This window comes from Lactuca saligna, chromosome 6 (assembly GCF_052625555.1).
Source record: "Lactuca saligna cultivar CGN05327 chromosome 6, ASM5262555v1, whole genome shotgun sequence".
NCBI classification, from domain to species: domain Eukaryota; kingdom Viridiplantae; phylum Streptophyta; class Magnoliopsida; order Asterales; family Asteraceae; genus Lactuca; species Lactuca saligna.
The window spans coordinates 9,653,827-9,672,124 of NC_136422.1; the positions used below are offsets into that span (position 1 = coordinate 9,653,827).

The 18,298-nt window shown below is 38.3% G+C and overlaps 1 pseudogene; it reads right to left on the reverse strand.

Moving 5' to 3' along the window:
• Positions 1–392: 392 nt before the first annotated feature.
• Positions 393–1,800, reverse strand: LOC145002015 (AT-hook motif nuclear-localized protein 24 pseudogene; annotated as a pseudogene).
• Positions 1,801–18,298: the final 16,498 nt, after the last annotated feature.

An 18,298-nucleotide genomic window follows, 5' to 3' on the forward strand; every position in this document is an offset into this window, starting at 1 on the left:
TCAAGTGTTGTAAAAATATTATTTGACCGTCTAAAACCATACTATACTGTTAAAAACAAACCTAATTAAATGGTTATGATGACACTACTCTTGTTTTTAAGGTTCAGGTTTTATCAGATTGTGTCATTCTTCCTCTTTATGCGATACAATTTTTTTTAAAAGACAAATTGTACACCATGTAAATGTTATATAGTTCTTCAATTACCAATTAACGATATTGCTTTCTATATGTAATTATTGAGGGTGCTTTGTAGTCCACAAATTTATCGTGCACGAATCAGTAAATTATCGGGTCACAACATGAAGAATGAAGAACGTATTTTGTTTTTTTTATTAAAATGTGATTGTTTGATTTTATTAGAACCAACCCAACTACTCACCAAGAATAAAAATTTTGAAAAGCTCTCTTACAATTCAAATTAATACAAGCATATATGTATGTCATCGTAGCATCACACACAAATCAAGAAATCCTAAAATCCGTGAAATTTAGTACAAGAGTTGACATAATTTAACAACAAAAGAGGAAATTAAAGAATCCAAACCTGAAATTTTTCTTAGTGACATGCAGTTACACAGATTGTGATCTTAGAAAGATGGACGACCACCACCGTTGTTACCCCAATAAGCATCATTTGGTAACTGAATTGAGTTGAGTAGATTGGGTGGCATGCCTTGAAATAGCGATGGATCCCCCATTAATTGCTGTTGTTGTTGTGATGATGGTGTAATGGCTCCCGGAGATCCAAGTGAGCCACCTGGCATCGGCAGAGTACTTTCTTCATCTTCAAGAGGGAGTCTTTCGTAGGCGGCGTTGCTAAATGATGCCGCCATGATAACCACCGGCCCCGCAGCTAAAAGTGCTCCAACTACACTGCCACCTACTACCTGCCCTTGACCACCAGCTAAGTAAATAGTCAACCCCGTAGCCGCAGGCGGTGCTGGTGGAGGCAGGAAAGAACCAGACAACGACAGAATCTCAAATCTCCCGTGTAATGTCACAACTGCCCCTGGCGAGGCAGGTTGCCGGAGTGTGACATTTGTGACAGTGCCAGTCCCACTTATGATACAGACACCACGTTGCCGGCGGCGTGCAAAAGTGCTGATGCTGTCCATGACATCACATCCATCGGAAACTTCCATGACGTGGGTGCGCAGAGCATTTGCGCTGTCCCTGGTGATTATAATTGGTGGTTTAGGTTTGTTTTTTGACCCTGATGGACGTCCTCTGGGCCTTCTTCCCATTTCTCCGTCTTTGCCTTCACTGCTGCCACCACCACCGCTGGTGTTTAACATCTCGTCGTTGTTCTTCTCTTCACGGTCTATTTTTTGGCCACCCATGTTGAGACCGCTGGTGCCGCTTTGTTCATCTTCGGAATTTTGCTGTTGGAACTGGTGAAGATTGAAGTTTCTTGTATGAAACGGAGGTGGAAGAGAGTGTGTCGTAGGATCCATCTCCGATCGGTTCTTGTGATTCAAGAACCAACTATATCAAACAAATATTTTACCGTAGAAAGATTGAATGATGAACAAGAACACCGAATTGATCAATTCTGAGCTGAACCAAAGTGGGTAGCTTGGATTAGTGGGGACGGAGGTGATCTAGATTTTTAAATAGGTTCATACGAGTTCAAATCTATGTTTCTTCGCATCATATGCTTGTTATGTTTAGGGTTTGTAAGGGTTATATGTAGTGGGTTTTTGGTACCCATGTGTTTTACTCCTAGAAGAGAACTCATGGGTTTGGGGTTAGGGTTAGGGCTAGCTAAGGCTAGATTCAGATCGAAAGTGTCAAAGTGATTTATATCTCTAGGTATATTATTTATGAAGTGTAATTTGGACATCTTGACTTTGGTTTTATTTAAAGGAGTTTATCGATACAACTATTTTGGGGAAATAAGATAAATGCTCTACAATTTTTTTAGGATTGTTTCTTTTAGTCTTTACATTATTTATGTGGTTTAACGAGGAAACAAAGTTATAAGTAATCTATTTTTTAGTCTCTTTACCTAAATTCATAGGTAGAGATGCCACATAGAAGCTATAGTTTTTTTTTTCTCCGGTTGGTATCTTTTTCAGGGCTTACATTGATGGTTCCTATTAAATTTGGAAAGTTAAGAACGACATTGTTCCACGTTCCTTAAAAGTTGCTCGATCGTATACCAACAGCTTCCTCCGCCGTATCGTACGTCTCTAGCCACAACCTCTTAGCTTTGTTATCCTGATTTCCTGAATGTATTATAGCTGAGAATTTTCCTGATCGTCGTGGCGCAAGGCATATGTACTTATTTTCCTACAGTAATGGTGGAGGTAGGTGATCCTTCCCACCGGAAACCACCATTTCGTTATAATGACCAGTTTGCAGTTGCACCCATTGTTGGAATTTTTTTTGCATTTTCTAGCAATTTGGATTGGTTGTGTTGTAGTATAGTGAATTATTTTCGGAAGATGATGAGTTTGATCACGGATTCTTTGACTGCAAACTCCCAATAACCCAATTAAATGCCACATGATTCATTCCCGACTCCTTCGATCCTTAGTTAGGCTTCTTCAATTTCATATTAACTAATGAAATTAGGACATTTGAAAATTTTCGTTTCATTGCTAAGATGACTTCCAGATCAATCAAGATCACAAAGAAAGAAGAAAAATTCATTAGAAGAAAAGGTTATTATTGATGGAAGTAATGATTTTGCAATCCTGACGGTGACACCGACCACGATCCCAATGATTGTGATGCTTTTGAACATGTTTCTTGAATATGACGTATTTGAATTTATAAGGAAGGATCTCTTGTTTTGATTACAGAAAATACTATATTATGAGATTTACCCACTATTTAAATAAATTAATGGCATTCATAATATATTAAACTTATTAGAGTTTAATAGATTAACACATCATCATTTTATTTTTTATAAAATTCTACATTAATTTTTCTATAATACACTGAACTTTATAAATTTTGATGAAATATATTTTTAATAGTTAAACGGTTTCTTTTTTCTCTTTAAAGAGTTTAATGGTCATTAAACTCCATATCCATTTAATGTCAACATAACATCTAACAATAATAGAGTTTAATCAATTAGCTAAACATGTCATATTATTCAACTTTTTCATTAAACTACACCTGAAATAAATTAGTATTTATATATTATCACATTCCAAAAATTTTCATTTTCTAAAATTTAAAAATATTGAAACATAATTTACAAAGATATAAATATAATTTACAAGGACCCAATGGTTAGACGGGTTCATTAACCCGCTAAACACACGAACTTATATGGTACCACAATTCCATAATTGATGGAATTGTGTTCTTTGTAGTACTTTTGGAATTTCGGTACCACGCACAAGTAGACCTGACAAAACATGACACGACACGAAAACCCGATACGAAATTAGCGGGTTAGGGTTAGAGATTTCGACACGTTTATGTAAACGGGTTGACACGACACGACACAATAATTAAACATGTAGGGTTAGGGTCAAGACTTTCAACTCGAAGATGACTCAAATATGACCCGTTTAATTATATATTATTTATTATAAATTTCATATTTTTATAAATATATTATATATTACAGACTTGTAGTGGGTCAAACTCAATAATTAGAAATAATATTCAAAATTTCAAAACCACTATAAATTTTATCATTCCATCTCATAACTCTAGACTTTCATTTTTTCCTTTTTGCCTCCACAACTCCTTCTTTCCAACCTTTAAAATATTTCAACTCCACATGACACAACATATTTACAAGGTCTAAACCATAACCCGAAACCCGACACAAAACCGATACAAAAATAAACGGGTTGACACGACACAACACGATAATTAAACAGGTCGGGTTAGGATCAAGACATTTCAACACGTTTAATGTCTTGACACGATACGAATCCGACACGACACGTTTTTCAGGTCTACGCACAAGCAACCCCACACTTATCTCGTGTCATTCTCTGTGTTCTAACGGAATTAAATATTGTGAATTAATTAATAATTAATATTACAATTGAAAAAAAAGTTCTCAGTGGTTGGTTTTCAGCTTTCATTCATTAGAACATATACGGGTATTTTTTTCCCATTATTTGATAACAGATTTTATATATATATATATATATATATATATATATATATATATATATATATATATATATATATATATATATATATATATATATATATAGGAGTAGTATCAAATGAGAACACCAAAAAGGTTGAGAACGCGAGAACAAAGTATATTCTTTTGTGGAGGAATGATAAATTTTTACGCCTTTAATTTCAATTGAAAAGAAAAAGCATATTCATATTGATTGTGCATAAAAATTTATCATTTCGCTACAAATGAATACATGGAATCACAAATGAATATACTTGTTCTCGCGTTCTCAACCTTTTAGGTGTTCTCATTTGATCCTTTCCCTATATATATATATATATATATATATATATATATATATATATATATATATATATATATATATATATATATATACACACACACACACACACACACACACACACACACACACACACACACACACACACACACTCACAACATAAAAACCGATCATTAGTGCCGACAAATGTCACGGTTAAAACCACACAAGATCGCCGCTAAAAGCAATAGTGGCAACATATCGACACTATTACTCAAAAAACTCGCAGCTAAAGAAACTCCTCACGGGTACATGTCTTGTTGTCAGTAATACCTCTTAATTAATCATTGCTAATGGCCTCTTCACTACTAGTAGCCGAATATTGCCGCTAAAAGCATCGTTGGTAAAATTGTTTTTTACTTTTATATTTTAAAAATCAGCAATTTTCTTAGATGCAAAAAACATCTACGTAACGACATTAAATACAGAAAATGATTACACGGCATCCACTTAAGTACCAAAAACGGTTATAATTTCATAAATATACCAAAACAATAACAAAAGTATTATCAAGTTATGACATAACAAGTATAACAAAGCACAAATTAGTCTAGACATGTCATCATCTTGATTCTCCTCGTTTCTTCTAGAATCACATGGAATTTATTCGCCGCGAACCATGTTAGAAGTTCAGCACTACACGTTGCATCGTTGAGCATTGAACAAAAATTCTCCAACTACGTAATAAATAACAACATATAAAATTATAAGCTAGACTATCAGCATAAACCAAACTAAAAAACAAACCATTACCAAAATATAACAAATTACAAATTGCCAACATAAGCCAATTAACCATCAAAGTAGTAATTACCATACTAGCAAACTATTTAATTAACTTCTAAGCTAAACCAACAGCCAAACTAACAAACCAACAAACTCATAATTACCAATTTATCAAACTATCAAAGAAACCAAACTATCAAATTATCAAATTACAAATAACAACCACAAATCAACATGCATTCATTGATCATTATTTATATATATATATATATATATATATATATATATATATATATATATATATATATATATATATATATATATATATATATATATATATATATATATATATATATATATATATATAATAAGTTCAAATGAGATCACACAATAAAGTGAGAATACAATTTTATATTATTATTCTACATTGAATTTAATATGGGTAGCATTGTAGTAATTACAATGTGAATAATTACGCTTAAGTATTTATATATTCATTTTTACGTTATTATTCTACTATAAAAATTTTATATGTGTGTAACACCCGTTGCCAGGTATTTCCTTTTCAACCGGTAGTATTTTAAATTATTGCAATTTAGCCATTTATGTTGGGTATACCAGGTGTATACATCGGGCGTAAGTCAATGTGAGAGTCGTAGCGGAGGAGGAGTACGTTAGGCGTACATTTGGGTATGTCGGGCGTACTCGTGCATTCCTTAAACCCTAAGTTTTTAGGGTTGTGTCCCATATTTAAACATCTTAATCCCCCTTGGACCTTCTTATAATCAACCTCCATTCCTCTAAACCCTAAAATCGAAACCCTAACCCTTGTGAGTGAGAAGCTTGAGAGTGATGTTTGAATGTTCTTGGTAGTAAATGAAGATCATTCAAGAATTGGTGGTGCATTTAAGCATTTTGATCCACAATCTACATCTGTGTGTTCGTCTTTTGAAGGTATAAAGTTCATAACTTGGAGCTTGTTTTGCGAGATCTTGTTTAGGCTTAGATTTATGTTCATTTTATCCCAAAACCTTGATATTTGTGAATATGGAAAACTCCAAAGGTTATGAGTTGTCCTTTCAAACGTTTTAGGATACATAGAGTCATAAAAATGCTAGCTTAGCCCTTTCCTTTCATCCATGCTTGATTTATGGAGTTTTTTGGTGAAGTGAAATGTTAGGGTTTTGGGATTAAGCTCTCTTTACACATGCAAATGCATAAATTCAGAGACTTTATGCATTAGGATGTCTTTTTAGGGTCATATTTGAGGTTGGAGTAAGTGTCTTAGTGATTGCGACCTTAAAAATTAAGCATTGGGATAAGCCGCATAAGTCGAGCGTAATCCTGGCTACGCCCAGCATAGCCGGTTGCAAGCCTGATCTTTACAGCCTAGTGCTCTACGCCCATATTAGAGCTGAGTACGGTGCACGTACGACCGCATGTTGACTTTCTTTGACTTTTGCCTTATGTGGATTTGTGAGGGTTTTTTAGGGTGCAAGATGGTTTTTTCCCTAGATGTGGATTAGACTTATCTTGGGATTAATGAAGTAAAAAAAAAATTACCTTAATTATTAATTAAGGTTAATTTGTGTAAATTTTAGGCAGAGTCTAGTTCTAGCAGTCTTAGTGTGTGTTCTATTAGTCATCTATACAAGGTGAATATCCTCAATTTTCTTACATGTGTGGTAGAATATATTATATATGTGATGAAAAGTTGGACCTATGTGTTGTATTGTGATATGTGTTACTGAGTGTGTTGAGACTTCAGGTAGTCTGCAGGGTTGCTGATAACCCACAAGACATGTTGTTTGCCCAATAAGACTTTGGGTAGTCCTTAGGGTTGCTGATAATCCATAACTGTTTATTTTGTATTGTGTTGTATGTGATATTTTGGAGAACTAAGCACCATGATTACAGTTGTTGATTAAATGTGCTTCAACTACTTCTGAGGATAACGGGAATGTGAAGGCTTGATTCTACACCTTCGCCTACAGTTTATGATTTCGGATATTTTCGGACACTCTAATATTTTGATGATGATCTGTATTTTACATTTGTGATTTTCTTGAGATGGTTTTTATGAACAATGTTTTTATATCAATTTAAAAATGAAAAAAAATATGGTTTGGAAATTAGGATGTTATAGTATGTAATCAATTAAGTAATTTTTAATGTGGATATTAATGTGTGGTTGTTCATATATTCATTAATGAATAATGACATAAAGTTGTAAATACAAAACTCATAGGAAAATTATAACGTCCCAAAAATTATGAGGTAAATTTTACATTCTTAATTCTTTCAAAAAAACCAATTATCTTTTATTCAAACATCAAAAAGTATTTTATAATAAAACAGCAATTAGAGTACAATCTCAAAATCATTATAATGCGGAAACATGGGTGGATGCGCTACGATCATGTCGGGTAGTTCCCTTTCGAACCGGAAGTACCTGAAACCATAACCATAAAAACCCTAAGAAAAAAGCTTAGCGAATTCCTCAAAATGCCACATTCCATACAGATCATTGGGCCTAGTCCTCATATTAGGCACAACCCACATATTGGGCCCTGCCCACCATAATGGGCCTAGCCCTGCCAAAACCAATGGGCTCAACCCTATCATACAAATGTACAAGTCACAAAGACAGTTAACACCCTACATAACATACATTGGGCCTAGCCCTTCCTGATCCATGGGCCTAGCTAAACATACAAATGGGCCTAGATCGATCATACAATGGGACTAGCCCAACATATAAATGGGCCTAGGCTAACATACCATGCAAGGGTCACAAAGAAAACTAGCATAATATATTCTAGTAGGTCAGCATTGGTGCCTTTGACCCACGACTATAGTGAGGAGACTCATCTCAATCTGCTGATAACCAAATGACTGCTCAAGTGGCTGAACTATATAACCTCGAACCAACTGACAATAAAACCAACCTTAATTAATAATTAACCCGATAACCCAAAATATGAGGCCCACTCCATAATACAACTTCCTAAAGGGTAAACGACCATTTCACCCTTCTCTTACTTAGCCCAAAACCAAGGCCCAACCCATTTGCACAAAAAGCATAAATCCCTAAATGGCATCCCAAAACCCAATATGGTCCATCTTCCTAATTAGGCCAGAAAACCATCATGGATCTAATTCAAAGAAAACATGTAGTCTATCCATACCCCAAAGTCAGAAGTTTAATGGCCTAACAAGGCCCAAACCTTAAAAAGCCCAAAATTGACATATTGGGGAGTACACCCCGTGTACCAGAAGGATACGCCCCGTGTACAGACCCTCAAACCACAAGGTACAAGTAACTGATGCACAAGCCACACATTACGTTGAATGTACTCCTATATACGCCCATCATACTCATCCAAAAGCAAAAAATCCCACAAAAGCTCTTAATGGTTAAGACAAGGACTTCCAAACTCAGATATGGCCCTAAGGAGATATCCTAACATGTAAAGTTGGAAACTTTACTCCTTTGTTTGGCTTAATGGGACGAAATCCTCAATAAAATCAATAATAAACACCCAAACTCATGTATGGTCCAAAATAACTCGTCAAGATGGCATTTTATGAACAACAGACCTTACAAATGCAAAGATCCACCATTCTAAGCTATTAGAATAACTCATACTCACACAAATGACTCTAAGGACCAAAATAAATCCAAAACATTCCTAAGACTAGATCTAACACCTAGAGCATCAAGCTAGAAAATATTTACCTCCAGAAGGTAGATATAGATGCACAAAGCCTGAATCCAAAAGCTTCAAGCAATCCAACATATATACAAGAAACTCCTTCTTCTTCATTGAGCACCAAAAATACATGAAAACACTCCAAAAGCTCAATAACCACACAAAATGGAGGCTAGGGTTTCGTTTTTATGGTTGAAAGGGATGGAGGCTGAAGGTAATAAGGTTTGTTGTTAAGTTAATGAGCTTAAATAGGGTCCAAGATCCTAAATTAGGGTTTGGGTCTAACTAGATTACACCATGCATAACTCTGGTACACCCAGTGTACTCCAAGGAGCACCTGCAACTTCCTTGCTTAGTACGCCCAACATACTAGGCTCAACCCTAAAACTGCCAAACTTCCAAATGCCATAACTACATCGTTCTAAGTCCATTTTCGATGATCCTTATATCTACGGAAAGGTAACGAGAAGCTCTACTGTAACACCCATAAAAACCACAAGAAATTTGAACTTTTTAAATCAACCCAATTCATAAATTGTTTATAAATTATAGTTCACAAAACATTTTCCAACATCAGAGTCTCCCAAAATCATAAGTCATAAACAAGAGGATGTGTACGGTCACACCTTCGACTTCCCACGATCATCTAGAGTATGGGTCCACATATTAGATAATAGATTACCCCTGAGCCCACAACATAAGTTTGGATTTCCCTTGAGGCCCAGAGCTTATGTTTGGCTTCCTCCTTAGCCAAATCAGTCACCGGAATGAAATACCCTTAAGCCCTCTGTACGAGTCTGGCATACCACCCTTTCCTCAACTCGTAGTGCCCTTAGTATGAGTTCGATATGCCCTACCCGGTCCTCAGCTCATATCTGAAATGCTCATGGGTTTTTTGGCTACCGCACTAAGCATTACAACCTCAACCTAACATAATATGTCAACATATAACAAATAACAACATATACATATAATCATGCAGACAGAATCACAATAGTCCTACGGATCTACCAGACTAGCAGATCAACAACAAGCATAACCATACATATATATTCCATACTCAACATATCAGTGAATAGAAGGATATAAAATCAAGGGGTCGACCTTGGTGCCTTCGACCTGCAAGTAGAGTGAGGAAAACTCACCTCACAAACTGGACAAAAGCTAATGAGGTCTCGAATCTGAATCTAAGGTCTAAGTAACACTTATTCCAATAAAATGACCAATCTTAAATCAAAATCCTAAAATACCCTTGAGTCAAACTTGGTCAAAGTCAAAGTCAAAGTCAAATTGGTCAAATCCACTAAGTGAATTGAGTCAACCCGACTGAGTCAATTCCGTCGAGTCACCACAGAGTGAATATATATGCAGGGCGTACTCCCTATGTGCGTTGAGCTTACTCGCATGTTGACCACCATTGGGGTGGTTGACTTTGTACATGGAGCGTACTCTAGGTATGTGGGGCGCACTCCTAAAAGCCTAAAAATCGCATTAAGTGCTTAATGACATAAGCACTCACATCCATTTTTCAGATCCATGGCTAAAATACCCTCAAGAGTCATAAAGTTTCCAACTATATGAGTTTACATGTCCATTTAGTGGTTAACTCAACTTCTTAATCCATTAAGACCTTCTAAATATTGCATGGAGCAAAACCAACCCTTTGGAACCCATTTTTATTACTTAAGACCCTTCCAAGGCACGTCTTAGTATGCTTAGCATACACACGTACGCCCAACATACTTATCAATCCCAACTTTTACCAAAAATTCCACTATGGGCCCTTTGCTCCCTTTCTTAACTTAGGGATCAAAATGCAATATAATGAAATTATATAGTACAAAGTTAGAAGTAATTTAAGATTGAGATGTTACAATTCTCCTCCACTTGATCTAGACTTCGTCCTCGAAGTCGGTTGTGGCGTATAACTCAAGATAATGCTCCCGCATCTTAGCCTCCGACTCCCAAGTCCACTCAAAGCCTCTCTGATGTCGTCAATGTACCTTTACCAAAGGTATCCCTTTGTTGCACAGGACCTTCATCTTCCTTTCCAAAATAGCTATCGGCCTCTCAATGTAGTTCAGGCGCTCGTCGACTTGAATATCCTCCAACATAACTACTCCCTCGATGTCCAACACACACTTCCGCAACATAGAGACATGTAAAGTGTGGTGGATCTGACTGAGCTCGCTCAATAATTCTAACCTTTAAGGAACCTTGACAACCCTAGGAATCACCTGAATAGGTCTAATAAATTGTGGACCTAATTCCCCCCTCTTCCTGAAGCGTATCACACCCCTCCAGGGTGAGACCTTCAGGAGCACCATATTCTCGACCTAAAACTCCAACTCTGATTGGCGCCAGTCAACATAGCTCTTCTACCGACTCTGAGCAGTGGTAGTCTCTTCCTGACCTGTTGAATAAGCTCTATGGTCTGAAGGACTACTTCGGTTCTTCCTATAACCCTATGACCAACCTCCCCCCGACAAACCGAGGTACGGAATCTTCGGCCATACAAGAGCTCAAATGGCGGAGCACCAATGCTAAAGTGATAGCTATTTTTTAAGAGAACTCTGCCAAAGGTAGGTAGAAATCCCAACTCCCACCAAAATCAATAACACATGCTCGCAACATATCCTCAAGGCTCTGTATATTCCGCTCACTTTGGCTGTCAAACGGTGGATGATATGTAGTTCTGAAATGTATCCTCATGCCCAGTTCCTTATGGAACTTCTGCCATAAATGAGAACTGAACTGAACATCTCGGTCTAAAACAATAGAGACTCGAACCCCATGACGCGCAACAATCTCCCAGATATACATATTGGCCTACTTCAGCGAAGAGCTCTCTCGGGTGGCCAAAAAGTAGGCACTCTTGGTCAATCGATCCACGATGACCTGCATAACATCGAAATCCTTAGCCGTATTTGGCAACTTGGTTATAAAATCCATGGTGATATGTTCCCACTTCTATATGGGAACCTCCAGAGGTTGCAGCTTGCCATGCAGCCTCTGATACTCGACCTTGACCATCTGCAGGTAAAGCTCCGCTTGACATACCAGGCTATATCCATCTTCATACACAACCACCAGTAGCTCAATCTTAAATCTCGATACATCTTGGTTGCTCCCGGGTGTGTAGAAAAGTGAGATTATGAGCCTCCTCGAACACTGTCTCTCTGATCGTGCTTGAAACTAGAACCCAAACCCGACCACACCAAGTCAATAACCCTCGACTATCTGTGAAAAACCTGTCAATGTCACCTTAATCCTTTCCTGTTTCTAGTTCTCTTTTCGAACTCCCACTACCTGAGCCTATTTGATCAATCCTCAAAGCTGATAATCAATGGATATCCTCATACACACCTCTCCAATCAAAGACCCAACCGACTTGTGGCTCCAAGAATCCTCTACACATTTTCTTTACCTAGATGGTAAAGGATCTTGTAGTCATAATCTTTGACTACGTCCAACCACCTCTGCTACCTCATGTTCAGGTTTGGTTTATCCATACGATGTCTTAAACTCTTGTGATCCATCTAGACATTACAACGAACCCCATAAAGAGAATGTCTCCACATCTTGAGGGCAATCACTTCTGCCCCCAACTCCAGGTCATGTGTGGGATATTGTGTCTCATGCGGCTTCAGCTGCCGTGAAGCATAAGTAATCATACGTCCTCTCTGATGGGTTTTGAGCATTCTAACACTTCCTAAGTGTACATGCAACCCTAATAACCTTGGATCTATGTTTGTCTAATTTGTCATGCAAAGTTGATTTCCAAGGTTATATTCCTATCTAGCATACATTGGGAACAATTTTAACATAAAGTATAGATAGAATAACTTACCTTGTTGTTGCTTGTGTTCCTTGAAACCTTGTGAGCCTAGCACCCCAAGTGTGATGCCTCAAATGCTTCACACAACACCTAATGCTCTTGGAAGAACTTATGAGAGAATACACACTCTTCAAAAATCGGCCAAGCCCTCTATTACTTAGTGTGTAGCCGATTTGGGAGGAGATCATATTACTTATATAGTGTTGACACATCTAGGGTTAAACCCTAATGTGTCATGACTCTTCATTTCCATGACCCATGGGTTTGTAACTCCCATGGAGCATCCTATGGGTGGAACCCAACTTGATGATCCATGGAGCCTTTTAGCCCACTATACAAGATATGGATGATTTACTTAATCAACCCATATATTTAATTAGTTATCTTTTGATCACTTAATTAATTCTAAATTAATTCTTGATCAAACTAATCAAATAATATTATTAATATATTAGAACTTATAATATATTAATAATCTCCAAGTGTTATTTCTCTCATTTAGTCTATCCAATTGCATGGTGCCATGCAACCCAAATGGACCATGCCGGGTCGGGTCAAGTACATACCAGAAATAGTTATGGACTTAGACACCTTATCCAACAGTCTCCCACTTGGATAAGTCTAGTAACTATTACTGCAAGTATGACTTCAGGAACCGATCGACAATCGTAGCTCTTTACAAGGTTTCTCGAAACTTGAGAAGATGATGGTACGCCATTTAAGATAAGTGATCATATAATCCTCTGTTCTAGATATCAGTCGGACAAATACATGGAACAATGTCTTACTTATTGTCCAACATTTGTTTCCCGATTTCCGATTTGTTTGACAAAGAACTTCATTGAACACATCAATTTAGTTCTGACCGGGCCCGGTACATAGGTCAGAACAAAATCATCGAGGGGCCCAGATATCAGCTTCTAATCCAAGAAGGAACAGATAAACTTCGACTCATATGTTTGTTCTACTACTCATTGAATTACACATAAGAGCACGATTTTATAACATCGAGTTACCAATGCGTTTTTCGTACAATCAATGCATAACCAACTTGTAAGTAACAAATCATATCTCTAGGTTTAAAGACTTATATGATATTACCGTCTCATGATCACTCGAGATAGAATTCCATGAAGTGATTCCAGTGAGCGTGGGTTGAGTCCAATGCTCAGAACTTATGAGCACTCATGATTGTTGTAGCCTTGTCCCAGACCTCTACAATCAAACATGAAAGTCTTGATTCATACCTACTTCCGACATATGACCGACTTTGGAGGTTTGAATAATATGTTATACCAAACAAAATTATTCTGGAAGTCAAAACATGCAAAAGAAATATAGTAAACGATCGACAAGAGATAGCAACACTTTACTCATAAATAAAACACTTTTATTCATCATCAAATGTCAATTACACTTTACAAATTTCGAGATTATCTAACTACTAAATCTAATATCATCCTTTAGCCCTATGCTCCGAGCATGCTGGAGATGCTTAACCCGAGTCAGTCCCTTCGTGAGGGGATCTGCCGGGTTCTCATCCGATGATACCCTCTTTGCCACGAGGATTCCTTCTTCGATCCGATGTCTGATGAAATGGTATTTTCTGTCGATGTGTCTGGATCTCCCGTGATCCCTTGGTTCCTTGGCTAAGGCAACAGCACTTTCACTATCACAGAAAATTTCCATCGGCTCTTTAATAGCTGGTACAACTCCAAGGTCTCCAATGAAGTTCCTCAGCCATAACGCCTCCTTTGCCTCTTCGCTAGCTGCAATATACTCTGATTCACAAGTAGAATCTGCCACTGTCTCTTGCTTGGAACTCTTCCAAGAAATTGCTCCTCCATTTAGGGTAAAGACCCAGCCCGACTGAGAGCGGAAGTTATCCCTATCAGTCTGGAAGCTAGCATCACTATACCCTACAACTCTCAAGTCATCACTCCCACCGAGGGTAAGGACCCAGTCCTTAGTCCTTCGTAGGTACTTGAGAATATTCTTTACCGCAATCCAGTGTGCCTTGCCAGGGTTCCCCTGAAACCTGCTAACCATGCTCAAGGCAAAGGCTACATCAGGTCGAGTACACGTCATAGCATACATGATCGAACCTACAGCCGAAGCATAAGGTATTCGACTCATTTCTGCTATCTCAGCCTCAGTGCTAGGGCTTTGTGTCTTACTCAGCTTGGCGCTACTCTGGATGGGCAACTCTCCTTTCTTGGAGTCTTGCATTCTGAATCTCTTCAGAATCTTCTCCAAGTAGGTACTTTGACTAAGTCCAATTAGTCTTTTACTCTGATCTCTCAAGATTCTTATCCCCAAAATATAGGCAGCTTCACCAAGGTCCTTCATAGCGAAACACTTTCCAAGCCAGGACTTTACTTCCTGCAAGGTTGGAATGTCGTTTCCTATGAGTAGTATGTCATCCACATACAATACCAAAAAGCTAACTATACTCCCACTAGCCTTGACATATACACAAGATTCATCTTCACTCCTAGAAAAGCCAAATTCCTTGACCTTTTCATCAAAGCAAAGATTCCATCTGCGAGGTGCTTGCTTTAATCCATAAATGGATTTCTCAAGCTTACACACTCTATTAGGGTACTCGTTACTGACAAAACCCTCTGGCTGACTCATGTAAACATCTTCAGCCAACTTTCCATTAAGGAAAGCGGTTTTGACATCCATTTGCCAAATTTCATAGTCATGAAATGCGGCTATGGCTAACAGAACCCGAATAGACTTAATCTTGGCTACCGGAGAAAAGGTCTCATCATAGTCCACTCCAGGAATTTGAGAGAAACCCTTTGCAACCAGTCTAGCCTTATAAGTGTGTACTTTACCATCCATGTCGGTCTTCTTCTTGAAGACCCATTTGCACCCTACAGTCTTTCGACCTGGTACATTCTCAACCAAGTTCCAAACTTGATTGTCATACATGGATTGTATCTCGCTATCCATAGCCTCTTTCCATTTGGCAGACTCGGGACCCGCTATGGCTTCCTCGTAGCTGTTAGGGTCATCTTGACTTACTAGTGTCTCATCACTAATAAGTGTCTCACCTTCTGCAGTAATATGGAATCCATAGTAATGCTCAGGTGCACTCCTAACTCTCGTGGAACGCCTCAGAGGTACAGATTCGTCAATTGGCTCAACAGGAGTTTCCTCCTCAAGTTGAGGGCTAGAGTTTGAAGTTCCTTCACCACTTGATTCTTGAATTTCTTCAAGATCAACTTGCCTCCCACTGTCTCCTTGGCTTATAAACTCTCTTTCTCGAAAGACTCCTCTTCTTGCTACAAAGACCACATTGTCACTAGGTCTGTAGAAGAGGTAACCAAAGGATTGCTGTGGGTAGCCGATGAAAATACACCTCTCGCTTCGGGGTTCGAGCTTATCATGAGTCTCGCGTCTCACGAAAGCCTCGCATCCCCAAATCTTGATGTGGTCTAGTTTAGGTACTTTACCAGTCCACATCTCGTGAGGAGTTTTGGCAACTTTCTTTGTAGGGACTAGATTAAGGATATGGGCGGCAGTCTCTAAGGCATACCCCCAGAATGAGATTGGTAGCGAAGCTCGACTCATCATGGAACGAACCATGTCCAACAAGGTTCGATTACGCCTCTCAGCCACACCATTCAACTGCGGTGTCCTGGGAGGTGTCAATTGTGAGACAATCCCACATTCCTTTAGATAGTCGAGGAACTCTGAACTAAGATACTCACCACCTCGATCGGATCGAAGCATCTTAATGTTCTTGCCCAATTGATTCTCGACTTCCTGTTTAAATTCCTTAAACTTCTCGAAAGTCTCTGACTTATGCTTGATTAGGTAGACATATCCATATCTACTGTAATCATCGGTAAAAGTCAAATAATAACGATTAGCATCCCTTGTGGCATGTTTGAATGGTCCACACACATCCGTGTGTATAAGGTCCAACAAACCTTCACCCCTTTCACATGAGCCTGTGAAGGGTGACTTTGTCATTTTTCCAAGTAAGCATGATTCGCAACTATCATTTGACTTTAGGTCAAACGACTCCAAGACTCCATCCTTTTGGAGTTGGCCTATGCGTTTCTTGCTTATATGTCCAAGACGACAATGCCATAATGATGCTTTATCCAAGTTATTATTATTAGTAGAATCAATACACAAAACATTATTTCCTAAGTTATCTACAATAGATACAGCTTCATACACACCATCACAAGGTAATGCTTTAAAATAAAGAACATTATTAAAGAAAGCATTAATCGAACCAACTTCATTATCAAACGAAAAGGTGAAACCTTGTTTGTATAATGCATGAAAGGAAATAATATTTCTTGCCATTTCTGGCGAATAACAACATTTATTCAAATCTAAATTTAACCCACTACTTAGCGATAAAGTATAAACTCCAATCTTGGTGACAGGTGTAACTTTCCTATTCCCCATGAGTAAGTTTATTCTTCCTTGCTCCACATTCTCACTTCTTCCTAGTCCCTGCAAGTCACAACAAATATGAATACCGCAACCTGTATCAAGGACCCAAGATTTCGAATGGGGTGAGTTATTAGAAATGATAGTGTAAATACCTGCATGGTTGGGTTTGACTTTCCCATCCTTCACATCTTGCTGGTACTTTGGGCAGTTCCGCTTCCAATGAGCTTTTTCGTGGCAATAGAAGCATTCAGCCTCTTTTGGGTCAGAAGAAGGAGTAATGAAACCTTTCTTGGTTCCACTTGAAGAAGAGCCATCAAGGGTCCGAGCCTTGGTACCCTTTGAAGATCTCTTTCTCTTCCTCCCTCGACTTTGCCCGATTGCCAAGACCGGAGTTGAGTCTGGAGTAGGAGTGATAGCAACCGACTTCCCCTTAAGACCTGTTTCTGCGGTCTTGAGAAGTCCCTGAAGTTTGCTGAGGGTGACCTCTTCCTTGTTCATGTGATATGTCATGCGGAATTGATCATAGCACGATGGTAAGGAGTGCAAAATGATATCTATTGCAAGCTCCTCAGGGAAGTTCACATTGAGCTTCAGCAAACGATCCACATACCTTTGCATTTTCTGCATGTGGCTCGTGACGGACTCTCCGTCCTTCATCATGGTTGTTATCATGGAGCAGATGACTTCGTACCTCTCTTGTCGTGCACTTTGATGGTATCTTTCCATCAAATCTTGGTGCATTTCATAAGGGTAAAAATCTTCATAAGACTTTTGGAGTTCAGCTGTCATGGTGGCTAACATGATGCAAGCCACCTTGGTTGCATCTCTCTCATGAGTATGAAAGGCAGCGATCTCCTGGGGAGTTGCAGTGGACTCGTCAATTTCCTTAAGCTCCTTGTCAAGGAAATATTCTTTGTCCTCGTAGCGGGTAATCATCCTGATGTTTCTGATCCATTTGTTGAAGTTGGATCCATCAAAGGTGACTTTCCCACATAGACTCATAAGAGTAAAGGAGCCATTAGGATTCGAGCCAGAAGCATTAGTTGAAGACATCTGAAAAAGAAGAACAAGTTTAGTTTAGATTTAAGAGAGTCCTTAATAAAACACCCAAATGTAATATTAAGGCTAGGATCCAATCACAATATAA